Source organism: Hylobates moloch, unplaced genomic scaffold, assembly GCF_009828535.3.
Source record: "Hylobates moloch isolate HMO894 unplaced genomic scaffold, HMol_V3 SCAFFOLD_7, whole genome shotgun sequence".
NCBI lineage: Eukaryota > Metazoa > Chordata > Mammalia > Primates > Hylobatidae > Hylobates > Hylobates moloch.
Genome location: NW_026652282.1, coordinates 126,757,906 through 126,780,782, shown reverse-complemented (window position 1 = coordinate 126,780,782; position 22,877 = coordinate 126,757,906). Strand labels below are relative to the sequence as shown.

Below are 22,877 nucleotides of genomic sequence, written 5' to 3'. Positions count from 1 at the left end.
CCTCTCCTCTCCTCTCCTCTCCTCTCCTCTCCTCTCCTCTCCTCTCCCTCCATCGTGTCTCTACCTCTATTCTCTGCCGGTACCTCTCTCGGTATCTGTCTCTCAGTCTCTGCCTTCTCTGTGTCTTGTACGGTCTCCTGTCTCTCTTGGTCTCTCGGTCCTGAGCGCTCTCTCTCCCTGTCACTGATGACCGCTGGCTTTCGGCTCTCCGTGCTCGCTCTTCGTGTGTCCCGGCCACGCACGGCTCACGAGCTCGCTTTCCCCAGACGCGGAAAGTCTACCTTCGGCGTGCGGGTTTCCCAAGCGCGCCGGGCCCCGCCTGCGGCCCTCCGGCGGGCTCTGTCTGCTGCAGGCGCTCCGGTAACCCTGCTGTCGCCTCTTTCCACCAGCGCACCGCCTAGGCAAGCCAGCTGACGCCGGGGGCACAGACCACCCTCCACTGAGTGCGGAGCAGCCAAAGTGAGTGCACCGATGCCCCTTCCGCCCCTCCGATCCCTCCCCAGCTGCCCTGGTTCGAGCCGACTGGAGAAATGAGGCAGCAACAGCGAAGCCAGCCTGCGGCCGCTTTCTCCTCTAAAGACTGGTGGGAGGGCCCGGGAGGCCCTTTGGGCTGCCGCAGCGCTTTGGCTGCCCGCCGCCCCATCCCGGAGTGGAAACCCTGAGTTTCCAGGCTTCGAGCTGGCGGGGTCGCGGGCAGGGCAGCGCGGCTTCCCCTTTAAGGCCGGAGCCGCTTGTCGCCGTGAGTGTGAGGGTGTGTGAGTGTGCGGCGTGCGTGTCTCCTCCTCCCCGAGTGACACAGCAGTGAGAAATGCCTATCAGTAACTTAAACCCCCGAAACTCCACCTTCCGGGCGCGCGGCGCGGAGCCGGGCGGTGGGAATGGAGCGAGCAGATTGAGGCCGCCACTGCAGCGCCGCCAGCATGAACTTGGCCGCGAGCTGAAGCGGCCGGCGGCGGGCGGGCGCGGGGGCACCGGCCGCTAGCCAGGGGGTGATCTGCAACAGGGTTGGGTTCCTTGGCGGCCGCCTGAGGCCAGGCTGCCCGCGCCGGCGGCCGCCCGCCCCTCGGACACTGCCCCCGCCGCCGCCGGAGCTCTGCAGCACGGTAAGGCTGAGGGCGGGCGCAGGAGGTCCGACTGTTCTGGGGATTCCGGGGTACACTGTAGCCCCCAGTTATGGTCCCCATCGCTGAGGATCGGGGTCCCGGGGTGCTTCGAGTCGGTAGACCCTAAAGTTTGCTCTGAGCACACGGCCCACCTGGCGCTGCGGGCGGCCGCCCCCTTCTCGAACCAGCCCGACTGGGCTGGGCGCAGCTCGAAACGCCGGAGACCACGGCCTTTGGCTCCGCGCCCATCGGGCGTCTGAAATCCGGCGGGAGCAGCCACGTACTGGGGAGGAAAGGTAGAAGGGCGCAAGCTGCCCGGGCTCCTCGGGCTACGCTGGGCTACCGGGAGGCTCCCACTCTGTCCCAGCACCCCCGGGTCGCTTGCAGCCTGGGTGTCACCGGCGACGGTGCCTTCACATGCCAGCTCCCTGAGCCCAGGCCAGTAGGCAGTGGGCGCTGGGTGAAGGATTCCCCCACCCCAACGCTGTTTGCCGCCTCTGAGCGAGAGTGTGGAGTGTGCGCGCCGAACCCGCTGCTCTGCACTCCCTCCCCTGCCAGCTCCTGGGAAGAGCAGCCCGGAGGTGAGCTGGTGTTCAGGGCAGCCCGGACTGGGTTCCTGCGGAGCAGCCCCGGCACCCCTGCGTCAGAGTCCGCGCTTCAGGTTCCCCAGCATCCGCGCGACGACAGAGCTGGGCGCCCGGCGCCGGCTAGCGCGGGCGGGAAGCCCCCCGGAGCGCCGCCAAATACTTTTCTCGGCCAGTTGACTTGGCCAGGCTCCGTCCCAATGCAGTGTGTCCGAAGCCTCCTGGAAAGCTGGAGATGTCGTCTGATTCTGATCCGTGATTAAATTCGGACTGAGCAGACACTAATAGGATTAGCCTGCCAGAAAGCTCGGCCCTGAAGCCATCGGAACCTGTGCAAACACACGCCTTGGGCTGGGGCATTCACTCCCGCCGCGCTCCTGCAGCTGGGTGCGGCTGACCTGGGCACCCCGAGTGTGGGTGTGTGTGAGCGGGCGGGAGCACAGCGTGGCTGGGGGACGTGGGGAGAAGGGGCTCCTTTTGCTGGGGTGGCTTGTCGTTGTTGTTTGGCAGCACGGTGCCCCCCGGGGGCGCGGTCCCCACGGTGAACGTGCTGTTCACGGGTAAGCAAACCGAGGCCGGCTCCAGGACATTGTCTGCGAGGGCGAGCGAGCCGAGCTTACTAGAGGCGGCTGCGCTGGAACAAAGGCGCAAAGTCTCCCTGAGACCGAGCAATTTTGAAAGAGTTGGCTGGGGAGAGGGCCTGGGTCTCCCGGGGTAGACCCCCGCGGGAATTGCGCCGCCCCCAGCGGCCCCGGACCGCGGCTGGGGAATTGTGTTCCCCGGTTGCGGTGAGCCGGCGAGCGACATCGCAGCGGCGCGGCCCAGCTCTTGGCAGGCGTGGGTTGCCGCCCGAGTGCCCACCGGCCGGGCGGGGTCGACCGTGCACCCGCCGGGGCTTCCCGGCCGCCACCGCAGCTCTGGGCCCCTGGAGGCCGCGCAGCTTCTTTCCTTCCCTCCCTCCCACCTCTTCTTGTCTTTATAGATCCCCCCTCCCTCCCACCCGCGCCGCCGCCGCCGCCAACAATCCGCTTTCTAAAAAGCCCCTTTGTTTCCCAGGAGGCTGGAGAGAGGGAAGGGGAAAAGGGACGCAGAGGCAGGGGGCGGGGGCGGCTGTCTCCAAGTGGTTTCGAGCCGCTCGGGACAGGAGGGCAAGTGTAGGCGATGGGGGAGGGGGCTGTGTTTCGAGGACCCTCTGCGGGAACCCACGAAGGCGCACGGAGCCCCAGCCCCGGCCCTCGCTGCACGCCCGGCCTGCCAGCCCTGGACACCCTAAATCCCGGCGGCCGGGACGGCCCAGTGGACTGCACTGCGAGCTGGCGGGCGCGCGCAGAGGCCCTAGGCTGCAAGCGCTCCGCGGGGTGGGCAGACGCGACTCGCCGATGCGCTCGCCGGGCTCGGGCATAGGGGGCGCCCTTTCCTTGGTTTCGCTTTGCAGCGGGCGCCCCTCGCCGCCGGAGCTCAGGGCAGCTGTCGCGCCCGCCGGTGGCTAAGACGGAGGCGGCAGCTCGGAGGCTTAGGCCACCCGCGTCTGGCTACACGCCTCATTTCTTCCCGCGCCCTCCTGCCACACCCTCCGCCCCTCCACACACAAGGGCTCAAACTCTCCGAGCGCCCTTTGTTTGGAGGCGCGGAGGCAGTGGGAGCCGCCACCTCCGGGGTTCGTGTAGCCTAGGCGGGCAGTGAGGATGAGCGTGCTACTGTGACCGCGCGCTGGCCTGCTCCCTCTGCACCTAACCTAGCGCCTGACACTAAAGCTGCCAGCTTTAGTTGGATTGACGACTTAGCGGGTCCTTGTCCCTTATAACTGCCCCCCTAAAACTTTCGAGAACCAGGGCTTGCACTGAGGAATGTCAAATATAATGTTAGAAGTAACCTTTCGCCATTCTGTTGGCCTGCTCCGCCCCTGTGCCCCAAAGTGGTCGGTGTCTCTCATGGAGTTTGTTCGGGAAGGGAATACTGAAAAGAAAAAAGTGACAAATAAGGAAAGTGGGCGGGGCCCAAGCTCAGGCTGGTGGGTCTCCCAAGCGAAGTCAGATTCCACCCGCTCTCTGGCCGCCTCCGCCCCTCCTACTTCCATTTAATCTGATGTCGACGTTTTATTTGTGCCTTTTTGCATATCTTTCTCCTACTCCCCTCCCATCTCTGGAGGTTATTGATAAGTGCTGGTCAAACATTTGTCCTCTGGTCTTTGGAGTAGAAGATGAAGCGTTAACACCCCCAACGCGCACACACACATCGCAACTGCATCTAAAACCACCAGAAAGTAATCAAAGGGTAAACTACTGGTTCTGCCTTCTCCTCCCCCCTTTGTGCTTCTCTTCTGGAGCAAGATCATTGGAAAATAAAGCTGCTGATGTGCGAGATGGAACATATGGTGCCTCCATAAGAGAGAAGCTGAAATGGCCTTGAACCTGCCGGACAGACCAGCTGTTTGCTGCCAGCCAGAGCAGCTAATCAGCTTCTTCCCCTTAAAGTAACAGCCCTCTTTTCACTTCATGACCAGTTTGCATATTAAATAGGATATTCTCCAGAGGGGAAAAGTGATGGGCTCCTATACTGCTTTGTGCTTGGTGGTTCTCCAATGCCTGCTCCCTGCTCTGGGGGCCGCCCTGTCCTCTCCCGGTGCCTGCCTGCGATGTGTGAGTGTTTCTTTCAGTACTGAAGTAAGAATGTTGCTCAAAGTGGAACTTGGGACAGAAGAGGCAGGAAAAAAGGAAGAAAGAGGTGGGGCTGAGAGATTTCCAGATGCCTGAGAGGAAATCTCTCTGTTTTGTTCAGCTTCGGAAAAAACTAGCAGTCATTCCCCCCTTTCCCCCTTTAAAAATATCACAAAGAGCTGAAGCTTTTCCTTACAAGATCTCCTTAAAAATCCTCCTCTTCCGGCTGTGACCATTTTCAGTTTTTCTTCAGTACAATGTGTTGGGGTGGGGGGTGGGGAACAGTTTGGCGTTGGAAGAAGAAAGCCTTTAGGAGATACAAGGAAATTCCATGTTAGGAAATCATTAGCAAAGGGTGACTTCGTCTGTTTTCCTGCCACTGACGCTGACAGTGACACAGATGTGTGGGTTGAAATAGGAACGTCATTGAATTTTTACACTCCACCAGGAAATACCCTGTTTCTGGGGTGGGGGTGGGGGCTACAGATTCACTGCGTCTTAAGGTAGCAGATTCACTATTGTCAATCCTTTTTACTAAGGAAAGGGATTTTTCTAGCTTAGCCAGCATGTTTAATATATTTTCTTCCCTTTTAAATTGATCACCTAAAGGCACAAAATGCACCTGTTAATGGATGGTCCCTAGGAAACTCAATTACTATTTGGGGTTATGAAAGGGGAGAAACTGGTCTTAGACAAGTGGCTCTTCTGAAAATAGCTGGACTATGCCTCTTCCTTAAAGGAGCCTCAATATACAGTAAACCCTTTTTTTGTTATTATACTTTAAGTTCTAGGGTACATGTGCACAACCTGCAGGTTTGTTACATGTGTATACATGTGCCATGTTGGTGTGCTGCGCCCATTAATTCGTCATTTACATTAGGTATATCTCCTAATGCTATCCCTCCCCCCTCCTCCCACCCCACGACAGGCTCCGGTGTGTGATGCTCCCCTTCCTGTGTCCAAGTGTTCTCATTGTTCAATTCCCACCTATGAGTGAGAACATGCGGTGTTTGGTTTTTTGTCCTTGCGATAGTTTGCTGAGAATGATGGTTTCCAGTTTCATCTATGTCCCTACAAAGGACATGAACTCATCCTTTTTTATGGCTTCATAGTATTCCATAGTGTATATGTGCATATTTTCTTAATCCAGTCTATCATTGATGGACATTTGGGTTGGTTCCAAGTCTTTGCTATTGTGAATAGTGCTGTAATAAACATACGTGTGCATGTGTCTTTATAGCAGCATGATTTATAGTCCTTTGGGTATATACCCAGTAATGGGATGGCCGGGTCAAATGGTATTTCTAGTTCTAGATCCCTGAGGAATCACCACACTGTCTTCCACAATGGTTGAACTAGTTTACAGTCCCACCAACAGTGTAAAAGTGTTCCTATTTCTCCACATCCTCTCCAGCACCTGTTGTTTCCTGACTTTTTAATGATCGCCATTCTAACAGGTGTGAGATGGTATCACATTGTGGTTTTGATTTGCATTTCTCTGATGGCCAGTGATGATGAGCATTTTTTCATGTGTCTGTTGGCTGCATAAATGTCTTCTTTTGAGAAGTGTCTGTTCATATCCTTTGCCCACTTTTTGATGGGGTTGTTTGTTTCTTTTCTTGTAAATTTGTTTGAGTTCTTTGTAGATTCTGGATATTAGCCCTTTGTCAGATGAGTAGGTTTCAAAAATTTTCTCCCATTCTGTAGGTTGCCTGTTCACTCTGATGGTAGTTTCTTTTGCTGTGCAGAAGCTCTTTGGTTTAATTAGATCCCATTTGTCAATTTTGGCTTTTGTTGCCATTGCTTTTGGTGTTTTAGACATGAAGTCCTTGCCCATGCCTATGTCCTGAATGGCATTGTCTAGGTTTTCTTCTAGGGTTTTTATGGTTTTAGGTCTAACATTTAAGTCTTTAATCCATCTTGAATCAATTTTTGTATAAGGTATAAGGAAGGGATCCAGTTTCAGCTTTCTACATATGGCTAGCCAGTTTTCCCAGCACCTTTTATTAAATAGGAAATCCTTTCCCCATTTCTTGTTTTTGTCAGGTTTGTCAAAGATCAGATGGTTGTAGATGTGTAGTATTATTTCTGAGGGCTCTGTTCGGTTCCATTGGTCTGTATCTCTTTTTTGGTACCAGTGCCATGCTGTTTTGGTTACCGTAGCCTTGTAGTATAGTTTGAAGTCAGGTAGCATGATGCCTCCAGCTTTGTTCTTTTGGCTTAGGATTGTCTTGGCAATGCAGGCTCTTTTTTGGTTCCATATGAACTTTAAAGTAGTTTTTTCCAATTCTGTGAAGAAAGTCATTGGTAGCTTGATGGGGATGGCAGTGAATAAACCCCTTTTTTTTTAAGATTCTGATTATTTTTTCTGCAACAGTGCATTGCACAGATCATTAGCCTAGGAGCTGGGAAACTTGTGTTCTAGAAAGTTCTGCCCACTAATTAGCAGAGTGATCTTGGACAAGTCCATCCTTTCTCTCCCCCAATCCCGTGACCTCTGAGTCTGAGTCCCTTCCAGTTCTAAAACACTATGGTTTGTGAATGAAATAGTCATTTTCTGGGAAAGTGAAACATCAAATTCAACCTTGTCATTGGGAAACAGCTAGACAGATAATGAAAAGGGGCTCATATTTTGAAGGGCAAGGATAAAAAGGAGGAGTTAAAAAATGGCAGAAGGCCAATCAAAACAATACAAAGTGTGAAGTGTTCCCCTTTTTGTGTCTTTTGCAAGCGTGAACTTCTAACCCAGAATCAGAGACAGTGGACATCAGAAATCAACCCAAAGTTTCTCTTGTCCAATACTCCTATTGATGGCAGGCCTCCTAATCATTGGGTTGGTATACAGATAACGGGATCTAAACTCTTTAGAGTAGACTGGCATATTTCCAAAGGACTCATCTAATGTAGAGCAGATTTGCTGCTTTGCAGTTATTTAGCAAAGGTTTCAAAGACAAAAAGGCCTTCCATCCGCACACACGTGCACCACTGGGGTGTGGGTTCTGAACCCACTGTTGAACCTTTTCTTTTCTTCCTAATCCAGCTGTTTTTTTTGTTTGTTTGTTTTAATCACATTTCCAACTTTGAGGATACAGCAGCCATGTAAGAACCTGCTGCTGTCGTACTTGATGTTAATATTGATTTTTTAAAGGGGCAGGGGTGAACATTATGAAGAAGGACTCTTTATCCTCTGAGTTCTTTGGCAATTATCTTGCTGCCATAAATGTTGATACACATATAATGGATGTAACTAAAAAACTCCTTATCCAAGCAGAAAAGGCTGAGTGTTTGTTGGAGCAGATAGAATGCTGAGAGTGTGAATAGACCAACCCAGATGTCACTGGGGAGGGAGATAAATGATGGAGGAACAGGAGCCAGTTACTGTGGATCAGCACAATAAACCAATTCCCATCATACACCTCTCACAACGCCACCAAGGGGTAACCTAGGCAGCACCAGTCAACTGTATGGCAGGAAAAAAGCATTGCAAAGCTCAATTGGAACCGGCCTCGTTTTGTAGGCATTGGGTCCTTAAACATCTTCAGTACTTCGAGGAGGAAAATTTCATAAATCCGAATGAACCTGAAGAGACTGTGTTGCAAATGCTTATTACTTCTCATTTTTGTTGTGTCATTGTTGTTCTTTAGTCTGTAAAGGTGTCAAAGGAAGAAGAGAAGGCCCCATGGAGCTGTCAGGACAGTTAGTCAGGGGGTTCCCCATGGAGGTAAGAAACAGTAGCTTGTGTTATAGGATATTTACATGCCAAGATTGGAGGTGCATAGTCCTGTGGGGTCCTGCTCCCAAATTACCAGCCCAGGGCTGCTGAAGCCCCAAGAGCATTTTCTTCCAGAGGAGGAGACAGAAGCAAAAGAGTTGGGTTACCTCATTTCCCTGCCTCCACCCCCCCACTCTGGTTGCTTTCTTTCTCCCCTTCACAGAGCCTCCCTGGTTTCCTTCAAACCTCGAGTTTTCTCCTAAAATCTGACGTCTTTATAACATCCAAAGCAATCAGATATGAAACAGTTCAAAAATATTCCCCCCGGGGGAGGGAATAGCAAGGGGCCTCCCTGGCTGTAGGCACTGAGCTCCCAGAATAAAGGCTTCCAGAGACGGGGCCTAAGGAGGGTTTGGGAGCAAGAAGCAAAAAGCTCTTTGCAAAGTTTAGGAGAGCTTTCCTTGCCCAGATTGGCTATCCTGGGGGGCCCCAGCTTCAGACTACTCCCTCCCTTCCTTGGCCTGCAAGAGGGTGGGCTCTTTCTGCCCCTGGAGGAGGACCCCCCCCCACCCACCCACCATGGCAACTCAGTCCTGCCCGGCTGCCCTCTGACCCCGACACAGCCAGTGCCCCTTTCTGCACAGCCCAGTTGGAGCCTCCCAGACCCCCATTTCCTTGGTGGGTGGGTGGGGGAAGCTACCTTACCCTCCCATGTGCCCTGCTGCTTGTTCTGCCAAGTAAATAACCAGTAAGTAGATTTTGGGAAATGCCATTTTCTTAAGGCTGAGAATTGTTCCCTGAGGTTCAGAGAAGGATGGAGCGGACCAGGGGATATCATGTTGTTGGAAGATGGCCTAGCAGGTCAGCCATTGATTTTTTTCCCCTTTCTTCCACCTGTGCGAGTATCTAGACACTAGACCATAGGGACAGTTTTCTGCTGATTTTGGAAGAGATCATTGGAGGCCACAGCACCTGAGCTAGTTAATGGCATCCAGGTCAAAAGGGCCTGATGGCCCCAGCTTGTATTCACCTGTGAGAGGAAAGTGTGGGTCTTTGGAGCATAAAGACAGGACAAAAACAAAGTCAAGTAATTCTGAACACATTGAGGAATTCCAAGTTCTTGGTCCAATTGTCCCAGCTCCACCCTCACCCCACAAGTAATGCATTTCTATTTTTTCCTGCATTTGAATCCGAAATTCCACTCTCAGCTTCGGCAGCGTGCTGTGACAGAGTGGGGGGAGGAAGACAGGACCCAGCTCTGCCTTCCTTACTGTGGCTCTGCTAGTCGGTTGCCCATTGCACCTGTACATAGTTAGCACAGGCACACCACCTCACCTGCAAACTCAGGTGTTGAAAGATGGAGAATCTTACAGCTGGAAGAGTAAAACCCCATGATTTTACAGAAGAGGAAACTGAGGCCCAGAGAAGCACCTGACTTTCCTATGGGGCCATAGTAAAGGGAGCCCAAAGTTGACAGAACCCTGGTCTCTAGTTCTCAGTCAAGTGTAGAACATCCATTTTGCACCCATGTGTCGACAGACAGGCTTTCCTTTTGAGGCAGAGCAAATGTGGTCAAAAGAAATGCAGCCGACGGAGGGGCAGCGCTTGTAACTGTGGTGTAATATAATCTGCCCTGTGTCAATGTGTGCTTTGCTCAGCATTGTTAGGACAGCAAAGGGGCATATTAGAATCTGAACTCGAAGTCTGGAAGTAGCCGGAGAATGGAGATTGTAAATTAAGAATTAGAAGGGAGTGTGTGTCTCGTTTTCGAGTTGCTGTCAGAGAGTCAGGCAGCCAGCCCTGTGGAGGGCTTGGCTGGGTGGGCTCCTCTGGCAATGGTGGGAGGTTGTTTGGGTTTGGCTCTTAATGAGATCTCAGTGTTAATATCTGCCTCTGGAAGTTCCAGCACCAGCCTCGGAATTTTAAGTGGGACAGTAGTTTTGGTGCAGTTGCCAACGTCACATGGTTTGCGTGTCTAATTCTGAAAGACTGGCATGCATTATGCTAGGCTTCGGGAGGAGGGCACAGCGTTTCTAAGCCGCTTGTCTGTCAAGGATTAATTTAACCTCTAATTACTACATTTTCTTCGCAGTTTGCTGCATGAACATGTTGTAACAAAGCTCAAAGAAGTATGCCATTTTATTTCCCTGCCGCTCTAAAATTAATTTCCGGAATATGGAGTCAAACCTGACACACTTGGTGTTAAAATAATTGTGCTGACATTCGAGTTAAAGTGAACAATCTGGTTGTTTCTAGCGATCCCCCAGCCATGGGGTAAAGAGCATTATCATGTTAGTTGCCATGACAGTTCTCAAAATGAGCCCTGAAAATATCAAGGAGTGTCACTGCACTAATCCCACCAGGGGAGCACCGGACACAAAGGTAACACCCGAGCACATGGCCGGGGTGTTAGTTTTGGAGTATGACTGATGCTCTGTGCAGTAGGGCAGCCAGGGAGTCCTTTCTCACCCACTAATAGGGCTCGTGGTGAGGTCTTGTCCCACAGCATGAGGTGAGCACATTGTCAAATCGGAGGCTCCCAAGAGCCTGCCCCGGGGCTAAACCTGTTCTGAGTGGCTGTGACAATGAAATCACAAGATGAAGTTAATGGGGATTCTCCAGGCAGGCTTTTCTCCCTCCTTCTGCCTGCTCTTCCTGGGAGTGCCGCACCAGCACTCCCCAAGAGTAACAGCCCTTTGGCAGTCCTACATACCTCTTTTATCCCCACCTTCCCAAACAGCAGCAGTGGATCCCAGAGTGGGAGGCCCATTCCCCATTCTGGGTGCTTGAGAAGACTGCATTCTCAGGCCCTGGTTGGGGAGACTTAGCAGCATTGTTGGTTGCCTAGTTTGGGTCCACTGAAGCTGATGGTTAGCCATTTGAGTTCTCATCTCCTTGCTCAGGCGGTTGTGAAGAGCTGCCTCTCTCTCTCTCTCTCTCTCTCTCTCTATCTATCTCTGCCTCTCTCTCTCTATCTCTCTCTCTGCCTCTCTCTCTCTCTCTCACACACACACACACACACATACACACACAGACACACTCACACACTCACCCTCTCTCAGGAGTAGAACTTTGCCAAGATAGCAAAGGCTAGGTCTGAAGCCCTGTTCTGCATATGGCTGGGGACAGGCTCATTGGCCTTTTCAGCCATGCCTTTGGCTGCCAAATCCCAAGCAAATCGAGTTTAGGTTCAGTACCCCCACATTTTCCTTACTGGTTTCTAGATCTGCCTCCTGCTTCTCACACCCCCTCTCCACCTTACCTAGAAAGATGCCATCCTCAGCCCGCTGTACCTTAGTGGGATTCCCTTTCTCTGGAGAATCTGGAGCCTCTAACTTGAATTAAAAGATACAAGAGTTACCATGCCTTGGAGAGAATCTGCTGTTTAGGGCACAGGTAAGGAGGTGTTCAGGGCTTAGGGAAGCCCTCTAATCCATACCCCACCCTCCACCCCACCAAATGGTACCGTGCCTGGCATAAAGCTGGTCCTATTTATGAGTTAGAAAACTATCTGGTTGCCAAGGTTTTTCTGAGCTTGCCCTCAGGGAAGCTAACCCCAATTGGTCTCTTGAACCTCAAATCATAACAAAAACGACTCCTTATCCTCTGAAGCAGGGATGGCTGTTTGCCTGTTAGGGATGACAGACTTCTTTGTGAATCTGATGAAAGCTCTGGGTCTTCTCCTTAGACAATTGAAAAATAACATGCAATGTTGTATCTAATTTAAGGTACTGCTAGGCCTTAAGCCCACTCATGGTTCTCTTGGGGATCTTTTGTTACAGGTTAAGAAAGCCTCAATATGAGCTTTCAGCAGGAGACATTGAAGAACTGTGGGATTTTAGGCAGGTCTGTGAACCTGCCAAGTCTCAGTGCCCTCAGTTGTGAGATGGAAATATCAGAATGTCAGTTCCACCAAGTTTGGAGCATTGTGGGAGATTCAAAAGAGATGGTGTTGGTGAGATGGTCTTGTAAATATCAGGCTCAGGGCACACTCATGGGTTGCTCTCTTTAGTGTCAGTGTTTACTATTTATTTTGCATTTCCATTTGATGTGAGAAATTTAACAAAAGAAAATCAGGCTTCTTTTGACTTGAAAAGTCATTTTGTCCCTTTCTTTGATACTGCATAAGTTACGCCCAGGCAAACTGGCATTAAAGAGACTCTGGCTTGGGAGGGACCTCAAAGAGCATACAGTGTGTCCAGGATCTAGACAGTTTTAGAGATCCCAATTACCCAGCCCTAGGCAGTTCCAGAATGGGTCAAGGATGTGTGTAGCCAGTCCAGTGCCTTGAGGAGGTTCCACATTTGCCTGCTGCAGAAGTGAGAAAATGGGATTTGAGGAGGCAGACAGTTGTTTGGTTTTTCACACTTCAGTACGGTCACACCGGGCATGAGAAGGTAAAGTGGATCCTGTGTGTCTCTCTCATAGTCACTGAAAGGGCCTAGCCAGACCCTCATGAAAACTGGGAAGTAGTCTCACCCCAGGATCTGTCCAGGGCCCCATCCTGAGGAAGTGGAGTTGTGTCCTTTTGGAGAGGAGCCTCAGGTTGGGCCTGCTGGTGTGTGGGGGGTCTGCTTAGAAGGGAAGAGGATGGCTGGACTCCATTCAAATAGCCTTCCACAACCTTCCCCGTCTAACCCTGGAAGTGTGGAAAGTCTTCTCATGGCAAGGCCACGAGGGCTTGTATATCAAAGATGGGGAAACTGAGGCCCAGAGAGGAGCAGGTGCTGGCCCTGGGTCTCATGACAAGTCATGAGCACATTTCCTTGGCCCTTGTTGATCCTGTGCACCTTCCAAGTTCTCTGTCTGGCTCCTCACAATAGTGTATTTTCAATTCTCCTAGAAACACAAGCCTATCATCATATTAACCTGGCCCTAATGAATGCTCAGGTCCTCAAAGTCAGCCCTAGAAAGTAAACAGCAGGTTTGGAAAGCCCTTTGAACCCTCAGAGGGAGATCCTGGCCTTGCTCGGCCTGTTGCTATGCAGTTCCAAAGTGGAGGCAGCCACACATTTGCAGAGCTTTTTAGTCCCTTCCCCCACCCCATGTGGATTTTAGGAACCTTTTGGAAAGAAATGTGTTGCTAGGAGCTTGGGCTCTCCCTCTCCTTTAGAAAGAGAGAACTGTTTTTGCTTTGAATTGCCTTGCAAACAGGTTGAGGTGTCTCCCTACCCATTCTTTCTTTTGTTAAACCAACCCGATTTGCCAGGGGTGGTTAAGTGGCGATCATGCTGAAAATGAGTGCTTAGTACAGGGTCGCTATGCAGAGTGGCTCCCATTCCCATCCTTGGCCAGGGTATCTCACCCTTAATTTCATTATTAATCTGGAGGGAGAGGAATCGTGCAAGTCAGTTGAAAGCAGATGCCACCTAGGAATTTTAGGTCCATCAAGTCATCAAACAAAATGAGAGTCATTTGTAAATTGAAAAGTTTGGCGGTGGGTGGTTGCCCTTTGGAAGATTCACTGTTTCAGACCAGCTTTCTGAGTCTGGGAGGAGTCCCTGGTGCTACAGTGGGAAGAATACCCACCTGATGGCCACCGGCATGTGGTCTGGCTTCAGCTTTGATACCAACTAGCCATGGCACTTGGGGCAAGCTGTTTCCTCAGACTGGGCATCATTTTCTCCATCTGTACAATGAAGGAATGGTGTAGGGGCATCCAAAGGGCTCCTCCAGCTCTGGCATTTCTTAATTCTCCAGTAGCAAGTTAAACTCTAAGTTACTTAAAATATTCGAAAAGGATAAGTAATAATTTGTTCTTTTTGAAATTACCAGAGACTTGAAAGCATTGGGTTGTATTTTTGTTTGGGTAGGTGGGGACTGTGACTGTTATATAAGTGATAACAGTTTTAGAAGTTTTAGCTAAAGACAAAGAGTTGAAATGTATTTATGTAGGACCAAATAATAGAACAAAATTCCTTTAGAGACCCCTTGTTTTATGCATGAGGATGCTGCAGCTGAAGAAAAATATCATGCTCGCCCAGGCTCCCCTGGCAAGCTGCTAGGAGCTGAGGTGGTCCAGGACCCAGGAGGCCCAGCTTGCAGCCCACTGCTTGCCCCACACCGCACTTCCTAGGATCTTACAGAAGAAGCCTCCAGGCCCTCAACTCCATATGGGACCTGCAGTCAGCAGAATATAGGGCTGAGTGATTCTGATTTCTAGCTGTCAGATACTAGCTTATCAGAAAGGAATTTTTATTCTCCACCCCTGCCCCCAACATCCAAGAGTTCTCTGTTAACAGTAAATATTTAATTTTTTTGGTCTTGTACCAATGCCTAATTTAAAATAAAACAGATTTTCTGAATATTGGGGGGTGGTCCTTAGGGGCTTGTTATTTGGATTTCTTTTATTTCAAACAGATGGGCTGTTTTAGGTTTGACTTCATATTTGCTAATTTTCATTATGGAAAAAAAAACACAATCCCAAGCCACCCCACCCTTATTTTTGTAGTGAGTAACAGTTTGTCTTGTCTAAAAGAAGCTTTTATTTTCTCAACTGTTTGCACCCAGCGTATTCAGCCTTATTTTGTATTTTTAATCACATAAACGTGTTGGCCACCTATAGCTTATGGGATGTTCACAAAATGCGCCCCACTCACTCCCAAACAGCCACCGACTTTGGGACTGTATCTCTCAGCTCCAGCCCAGCTACCTCTCGTCTGGTTCCCAGCCATCCACTCCTCTGGCCTGAAGCCAGACTGTATGGAGGTGCAGAGTCAGAGTGGCCTTGGCCTGGGAGGGAAGCACCCTGGTGCCTGGCCCAGCTCTACTGCCTTGCTGTGTGACCTTGGGCAGGTCCCTTCCCCTCTCTGGGCCTCACGGTTCCCACTGTTACAATGAGGAGGCTGACCTAAAGGGGCTTTGTGGAATTTTCCTCTTATTATGTTAGATTGTTGTATTTGGAAGATGTGACTGGACCAGTACAGTACATGACCTTTAAATCCTTTCTAGAAGCAATATTTAGTGATGTTTCTGAAAGAGTTAGGAGGTATATATCTCTGAGATGAACTAGTACTTTCTGAAATTTATGAAAACAACAGTTACCATTTTTTGAATGCCCACTGTGCCTGGAGACTCCTGTCCTGCTGCTTCTTAGAAGCTCACCCATCGGCTGTGAGCATTTTCTAATGGTTTCCCCTCAGGCCTTTAATCTTTGATCTCAATACCTTCTCCCTAGGAGATTAATTGATCACTTCTAACCCTTTTTTAAATTTAATTTTTCACTTGACATAAATTCAGACTCTCAGAATATTTGCAAGAATAATACAAGTAATGTTTAAATACCTTTCACTCGATTCCCCAAATGTTAACATTTTACCACATTCTATGTTTTATCTACCACCCCCCACCCCCCCACACACACACACACACAATTTTATTCTGAACTTTATGAGAACAAATTGTAGATATGATGCTCTTTTATCTCCAAATACTGCGATATATATTTCCTAACATTTCCTAAAACGTTCTCCTGCATAAGCACATATTGATCAAAATCAAGAAGCTAATAGTGGTACTGATCTGTCTAAAGATTTTAATCTAAAGGCTTTATTCAAATTTTGCCAATTGTCCTAATAATGTCCTTTATAGCAAAAGAAAATCCAGGATCATGCAGCGCTTTCAGTCGTTATGTCTCTTTAGCGTCCTTAAATGTTGAATGGTTCCTCAATCTGTCCTAGTGTTTTGTAGCATTGACATTTCTGAAGAGTACATGCCAGTTATTTTGCATAAAGTCCCTCAGTTTGAGTTCGTTGCCTGATGTTTCCTCATAGTTAGATCAGGGTTATGTACCATTGGCAGAAATACCACAGAAGTGATGTTGTCCATCAGTGTATCATATCAGGAGGTCCACGATGTTAGTTCCATTCATCCTATTCCTGGTGATTGTCACTTTGATCACTTGGTTAAGACGATGTCTGCCAGATATCTCCACTGTCCAGTTCCTATTTCTTCCCCTCGCAATTAATGAGTATCTTGGGGAAATAAATATATTTTGAGGCTGTTAGTATCCTACTACACCTCAAACTTTCACTCACTAGTTTAGCATTTATTGATGTTCTGTGCCTGAGGCAAGATGATTATGCTGGTTGCCAAATAATGAATTTCTGATTCCATCATCCATTCTACATTTATTAGTTGACTTTCTACTATAAAAAAGAACTTTTCTTTCACTCCCATTTATTTACTTATGCTTTTATTTATATTAGGTGGACTTGTGCATTTTTACTTTGAGTTATAATCCTTTCCTATCATTATTTATTTTGATGCTCAAATTGTCTGAGGTTTGTCCAGTGGGAACTCCTTCAAACTAGTTACTATGTCTTTCTGACGTGCCCCTAATCATCCTCTGAGCATGCCCTTAATTTCTGGCACATCTGCTCCAGGCTCATCTTGTACTTTCCCTGCCTTAGCCTTAAAATCAGCCTTTTCCCATGGAATCTTAACTTCTTTTAGTGAAGAATGGTATTTGGAAACTAAGATCTGGGTACTAAAAGCATGTGCATTTCTACAGATGTGTCATTGTTACTAAACCCTCTCAGTCCACAAAGCTAGGAAAATAATTAACTCACATCTATATCTATTCCTTTTTATTTATTATTTTGGTAGTATCTATTTCTCTATCTATCTGCCTGCCTACCTACTTACCCATAAACCATGAGTTCACACTGATACCTCCAAATTCCAATACAACAGCAAAGTTCATTCTATCTTCCCCCTTCCCGTATTTGTAGTTTCCTTGCAAAACAGTGAGAAATCTCTCTGCCATTACCATAATATATTTACTCACTTAATCCTAGAATATATAGAAGCTAGTTTCAGAGTTGCTAACCCATGACTCTATGAAGAAGCCAATTAACAGAGTACAATATTTGTTTAGAATTATTTTTGTCTGCGTAAGAGTGTATCCTTCAAGCACTGTTAAAAAGTTACCTGGGCTGGTTCATCTCCCGATCTCCCGGGCCCCGCTGAGGTCATTTGAATATGGTTTAGTTCACTTGTTTCTGTTTAGATTCCTTTTTGTCTGCCGCCCACCCCCCCCCCGCCCCCCCCCCGCCCCCACCATCTTTCTTTGTTAATTTTAATTATTTTTCTGTGAGCATGTGAAATAATAACATAGTTTCAAAAGTTAGAACTGTACAAAAAGAAATCCTCAGAAAAGTGACATCTCCCATTACTTCTGTCCTTTCCACCTCATTCCACTCATTTCCTGTAAGTAACCAACTTCGTTAGTTTTTCTGTTTCTTTTTGCACAAATGAACAGATATCTGTGTATTTTCCTATACCCCTTCCTTACATAAGGGTGGCTTAATAGAGATACTCTTTTGAGCTTTGCTTATTCACTCAAACGCATGTCCTAGAAATCACTCCATATAGAGATCTTCTTCATTCTTTCATTACAGCTGCATAGTACTGCATTGTGTAGATGTACCGTAGATTATTCAACCAATCTCCTATGTGTGGCCATTTAGATTGTTTCCAATATTTTGCAATTAAAAATAAAACGAATAACCCAGTACATATGTATTTTCACATTGTCAGAGGTATATCTTAAAGAGTAAATTTCTAGAAGTGGGATTAATGTGTCAAAATGTAAAAACAAATGTAGTTTTGTTAGGTATTGCCAAATTCCCCTCCAGAAAGATTGTACCAATTTGCATTCCCATTAGCAATGTATGAGAGTGTTTTTTTTCCCCAAAGCCTCACCAACAAAGTATTTGCTTTACTTTTTAATTTTTACAAATCTGATAGGTGAGAAATGGTATCTCAGTGTAGTTTAATTAGCATTTTTCTAATTAGGAGTGGCTTGGAACATCTTTTCATATGCTTAAGAGCCCTTTTGATATTTTTATGTGTGTGAATTATCTGTTCATGTCTTTCCTCCCTTTTTCTATTGGGTTTTCAGTCTTTTACCCTCAATTTTAAGAGTATTTTTCTGTGTTACGTATATTAGCTTTTTTTATTTGTGATATATGTTGCAAGTAATTTCACTTAATTGGTTTGTGGTTTTTTTCAATGTTTGTTTTGCTTTGCCATGCAAGAAAATTTTTTATGTCGTCAAGTATCAGTCTTTTCTTTTATCATATCTGGATTTGAATCACAGTTAGAAAGCCTTTCCTCACATTCAGTTTAAGGAGAAATTCACCAAATTTTCTTCCAGTATTTGTATGGTTTCATGTTTTACATTTAGATTCCTAATCCATTTGGAGTTTATTCTTATGAATGGTATATGGGAGGGATCTTACTTTACCTCTTTCCTTTTTTCTTTCTGTTTGTTTCGCTTTTTTTTTTCTTTTTTAGAGACAGGGTCTCACTCTGTCACCCAGGCCGAAGTGCAGTGGCATAGTCATAGTCAGTGGCGGGGTGGTGTGCCACAACCACACTTAGCTGAATTTTTTTTTTTTTTTTTTTTTTATGTTTTGTAGAGAGTGGGTATTGCTGTGTTGCTCAGGCTGGTCTCAAACTCCTGGGCTTAGGCGTTCCTCCTGTCTCAGCCTCCCAAAATGCTGGGATTATAGGTATGAGCCACTGCACCCAACCCCTTCCCTTTTTTTCAAGAGACTACCCAGCTATCTCAGCCCCGTTTTACAAATGCTCATCTTGCTCCAGTGATTTGAAAAGTCACCATTATTATATATTCAGTCTCCACATATACTTGGGTCTATTTCTAGATGCATATTTTATTCCACTGGTCAATTTGCCTATTCTTCTTCCAGTACCACACTGTTTTAATTATAGAGGCTTTATTGTGATTTTTAACAGCCTTTTATTTTGAGATAATTGTAGAGTCACATACAGTTTTAGGAAACAATACTAGAAAGATCCTATTTACCCTTCACCCAGTTCACAACCAGGACAGTCACATTGATACACTCCATCCACCTTATTCTGAGTTTACCAGTTATACATGCACTTATTTGTGTACATGTGTGAGTATTTAATTCAAAGCAGTTTTATCAAATGCGTAGAGTCATGTGACCACAGTCAAGAAAAAGAAATAGTGCCATCACCACAAGGATATGCAATCCTTTGTGTTGCTGTTTTATACCAAACCCGCTTCCCTCCTGATCTGCTCCACCCCAAGTTCTGAACCCATGGCAACTAACCAGTAATCTGTTCTGCATTCCTATAGTTTTGTTATTTCAAGAATGTTATGTAAATTCAATCATATAGCATGTGATCTCTTGAGATTGGCTTTTTTCCCTCAGCATAATTCTAATAGTGGTGTAGTGCAATACAGGAGTAGTCCATTCTCACAGGTGTGTAGAGATATCTCATTGTCATATTAATTTGCATTTCCCTAATGCCTAATGAGATTGAACATATTTTCTGGAGTTTATTTTTCATCCATATAACTTCGTGGAATGTCTGTTATGACTTTGGCCCATTTTCTAGTTGGATTATTTGCATTTTTTCTCCTTTTTTTTTGTTGACTATTGAGTTTTGCAAGTTCTTTATATATTCTAGATACTTGTATTTTGTCCAATATGTAATTTGAAAATATTTTCTCTCAGTCTGTATCTTATCTTTCCCCCCTTTTAATAGGTTCTTTCACAAAAAGACTATTTTGGGGGGTCAGATTTTTGTGGTTGAGTCTAAGAACTCTACACCAAGTCTTAGGTCCTGAAAATTTTCTCTAATATTTTTTAAGTTTGATGGTTACACATTTAAGGCCATAATCGATTTTGAGTTGATTTTTGTATAAGGTGTGAGGTTTAGGTTGATGTTTATTATTTTTTTTGCCTGTGGATGCTCAATGGCTCTAGTAGCATTTGTTGAAAAGGCTATCCCCACCTCACTGAATTGCTTTTACACCTTTGTCAAAAATTCGTGGGAAATATTTTTATGGGTCTATTTCTGGGCTCCTTATTCTGCTCCACTGATCTATGTGTCTATCCCTCTGCCAATACCACACAGTCTTGACTAATGTAGCCATATAAAAATGTTAATACTGGGTAAAGGTACTCCTCCCATTGTATAATTGTTTCTCAAAATTGTTTTAACCTAGGACTTGTGCCTTTCCATATATTTTAGAACAACCTTGTCTACGTCTGCAAAAAACTTCGCTGGGATTTGGATGAGAACTGCATTAAACCTATAGGCCAATTCAAGAATTGACATCTTTACTATGTTGAGTCTTCGAGGCAGTAAACATAGTATGTCTCCTCATTTATTTAGGTCTTTATTTTTTTATGAGCACAAAAAAGGTGTTTATTATCATTTCTATTTGATGTTCAACTCTTTTTTTCTGAGTTCTTTTTATTAAAATTCAAAAATGTCAATATTTTCAAGGGAAATACAATAAGTGAAAATATTTTAAATATATTCTTATAAATGTATTCATACCTGTTGATGTAGTATAAGACTGAAGCAATAGAGTACAAAATTTGAAACACTTCAGATTACAAATATTTTGTCCCATTTTAGAGTAGTTTTAAAAAATCACTATTTTCATAAAGAAAATATAGAATGTTTTTAAAGAGAGAAAAGAAATTGCTTATAGATGTCAGTTGCAAGTATAATTTATTGTGATTGGAACTGCTATCAAGATTTACTTTGTATGTAAATTTCTTTGATAAATTTTATGGATTTTAATAGGTCACAGGAAATCTCATTGTGCTCCTCTTTCATTTTTTATATTTTATTTTATTTTAAGTTCCAGGATACATGTGCAGGAGTCTTTATTTCTTATAAAAGCATTTTGTAACTTTCTGGATGCAGATCCTATACACATTATATTATATTTAATATCTAAGTATTGCATTTTTTATGCAGCAGTTGTAAATGGTATGTGTTCTCTTAAACACAGTTTTGTTGATACCATTCACATACCACCGGATTCACCCATTTAAAGGATTCAGTTCAGTGGCTTTTAGTGTATTCATAGTTGTACCATCATCACCAGTATCTAATTTCGGAATATTTTAGTTATCCTGAAAAGGAACCACATATCCATTAGCAAACATCCTCAATTACCCCCTGCCCAAGCCCGTAGTAACTATTAATCTGCTTTCTGTCTATATGGATTTGCTTATTCTAGGTATTTCCTATGAATAAAACCATAAGATAAATAGCCTTTTGTGACTGACTTCTTTCCCTTAGCATAATGTTTTCAAGCTTCATCCATGTTGTAGCTTGTATTAGTACTTCATTCCTTTTCTTTGCCAAATAATATTCCACATATTACTTGTGATACACCAGATGTTGTTTCTCCATTCATCAGTTGATAGAAATTTGAGCTGTTATCACTTTTTGATTCTTATGAATAATGCTGCTGTTAACATTCATGTACAAGTTTTTGTGGGGACATATGCTTTCATTTCTCTTGGGCATATACCTAGGAATGGAATTTTTGCAATGTACGGTAACTCTATGTTTAGCATTTTGAGGAACTGCCAAACTGTTCCAAAGTAGTTGTGCCATTTAACAATCTCACCAACAATATATAAGAGTTCCAGTTTCTCCACATCCTTGCCAACACTTGTAAATTTCTGTCTTTTTTATTATGGCTGTTCTAGTGAGCATAAAGTGGTATTTCATTACGATTGTGATTTGCATTTCCCTGTTGGCTATGATTTTGAGCATGTTTTCACGTGCTTTATTGGCCATTTGTATATCTTCTTTGGAGAAGTGTTTATGCAGAACCTTTGCCCATTTTTATATTGGATTATTTGTCTATTATTGAACTGTAAGCATCGTTTATATATTCTGAATCCTAGACCTTCATCAGATATAAGAGTTGCAAATATTTGCTCCCATTCTGTGGGTCATGTTTACACTTCCTTGATGGTATTATTCGCAGCACAAAAATTTTAATTTTGATGAAGGCTAATTTATTTAGTTTTTCTTTTCTCACTTGTGCTTTTTGTATCATATCTAAGAAACTATTTCTTAACCCAAAGTCAAAGATATATTTCTATGTTTCTTCCAAGAGTTTTATAGTTTTAGTTCTTACATTTAGATCTATCTTCCATTTTGAGTTTTTAAATTTTAAAATGTTTAATTAATAAAAATTGTGTATATTCAAGGTGTACATGATTCGATATATGTATATATTGTGTAATGATTACCACAATCAAATCAATTAACGCATCCATTACCTCTCATAGTTACCATTTTTTTGTGTATATATGTGTGTGGTGAGGACGCTTAAAATCTGCCCTCTTAGCAAGTTTCAAGGAAACAATGCAGTACTACTAACTATAGTCACCATGCTGTACACTAGATTCCCCGAACTTATTCATCTTATAACTGAAGGTTTGTACACTTTCACCAAGATCTTCCCATTTCCCCCACCTCTAAGACCTTAACAACCACTATTCTACTCTCTGCTTCTAGGAGTTCAGCATTTTAAATTTCTACATATAAGTGAGACCATATATTATTTGTCTTCTTTGTCTGGTTCGGGGTACCAACCCCCTGCACAGGCACAAATCCACTTAAAACTTTTGACTTCCCAAAAACGTAACTACCAATAGCCTACTGTTGCCTGGAAGCCTTACCAATAACATAAACAACACATATTTTGTATGTTATATGTATTATATACTGTGTTCTTACAATTAAGTTAGAGAAAAGAAGAGGTTATTAAGTAAATCATATGGAAGAGTAAACATATTTACTATTCACTAAATGAAATGGAATCATCATAAAGGTCTTCATCCTTGTTATCTTCATATTGAGTAGACTGAGGAGAAGGAGGAAGAGGAGGGGTTGCTCTTGCTGTCTTGGGGATGACAGAGGCAGAAGTGAAGGAGGTGGAAAAGGAGGCAGGAGAGGCAGGCACACCCAGTGCAACTTTATGGAAATACATCATAATTTC

At 45.4% G+C, this 22,877-nt stretch overlaps 1 protein-coding gene across 7 annotated transcripts in view; it reads left to right on the top strand.

Annotated features, from left to right (window-relative positions):
• The window catches only part of MAMLD1 (mastermind like domain containing 1), a 147,006-nt gene that overhangs the window by 1,029 nt on the left and 123,100 nt on the right, over positions 1-22,877 (top strand). For 3 of the 7 annotated variants that reach the window (XM_032757789.2, XM_058441612.1, XM_058441616.1), the window contains exon 2: positions 390-459. The gene's annotated coding sequence lies outside the window, so the exon portion shown is untranslated. Of the gene's footprint in view, positions 1-34; positions 460-845; positions 1,104-22,877 lie in introns of those variants that run through there. The other 4 variants (XM_058441615.1, XM_058441613.1, XM_058441614.1 and 1 more) reach the window with 3 other exon arrangements.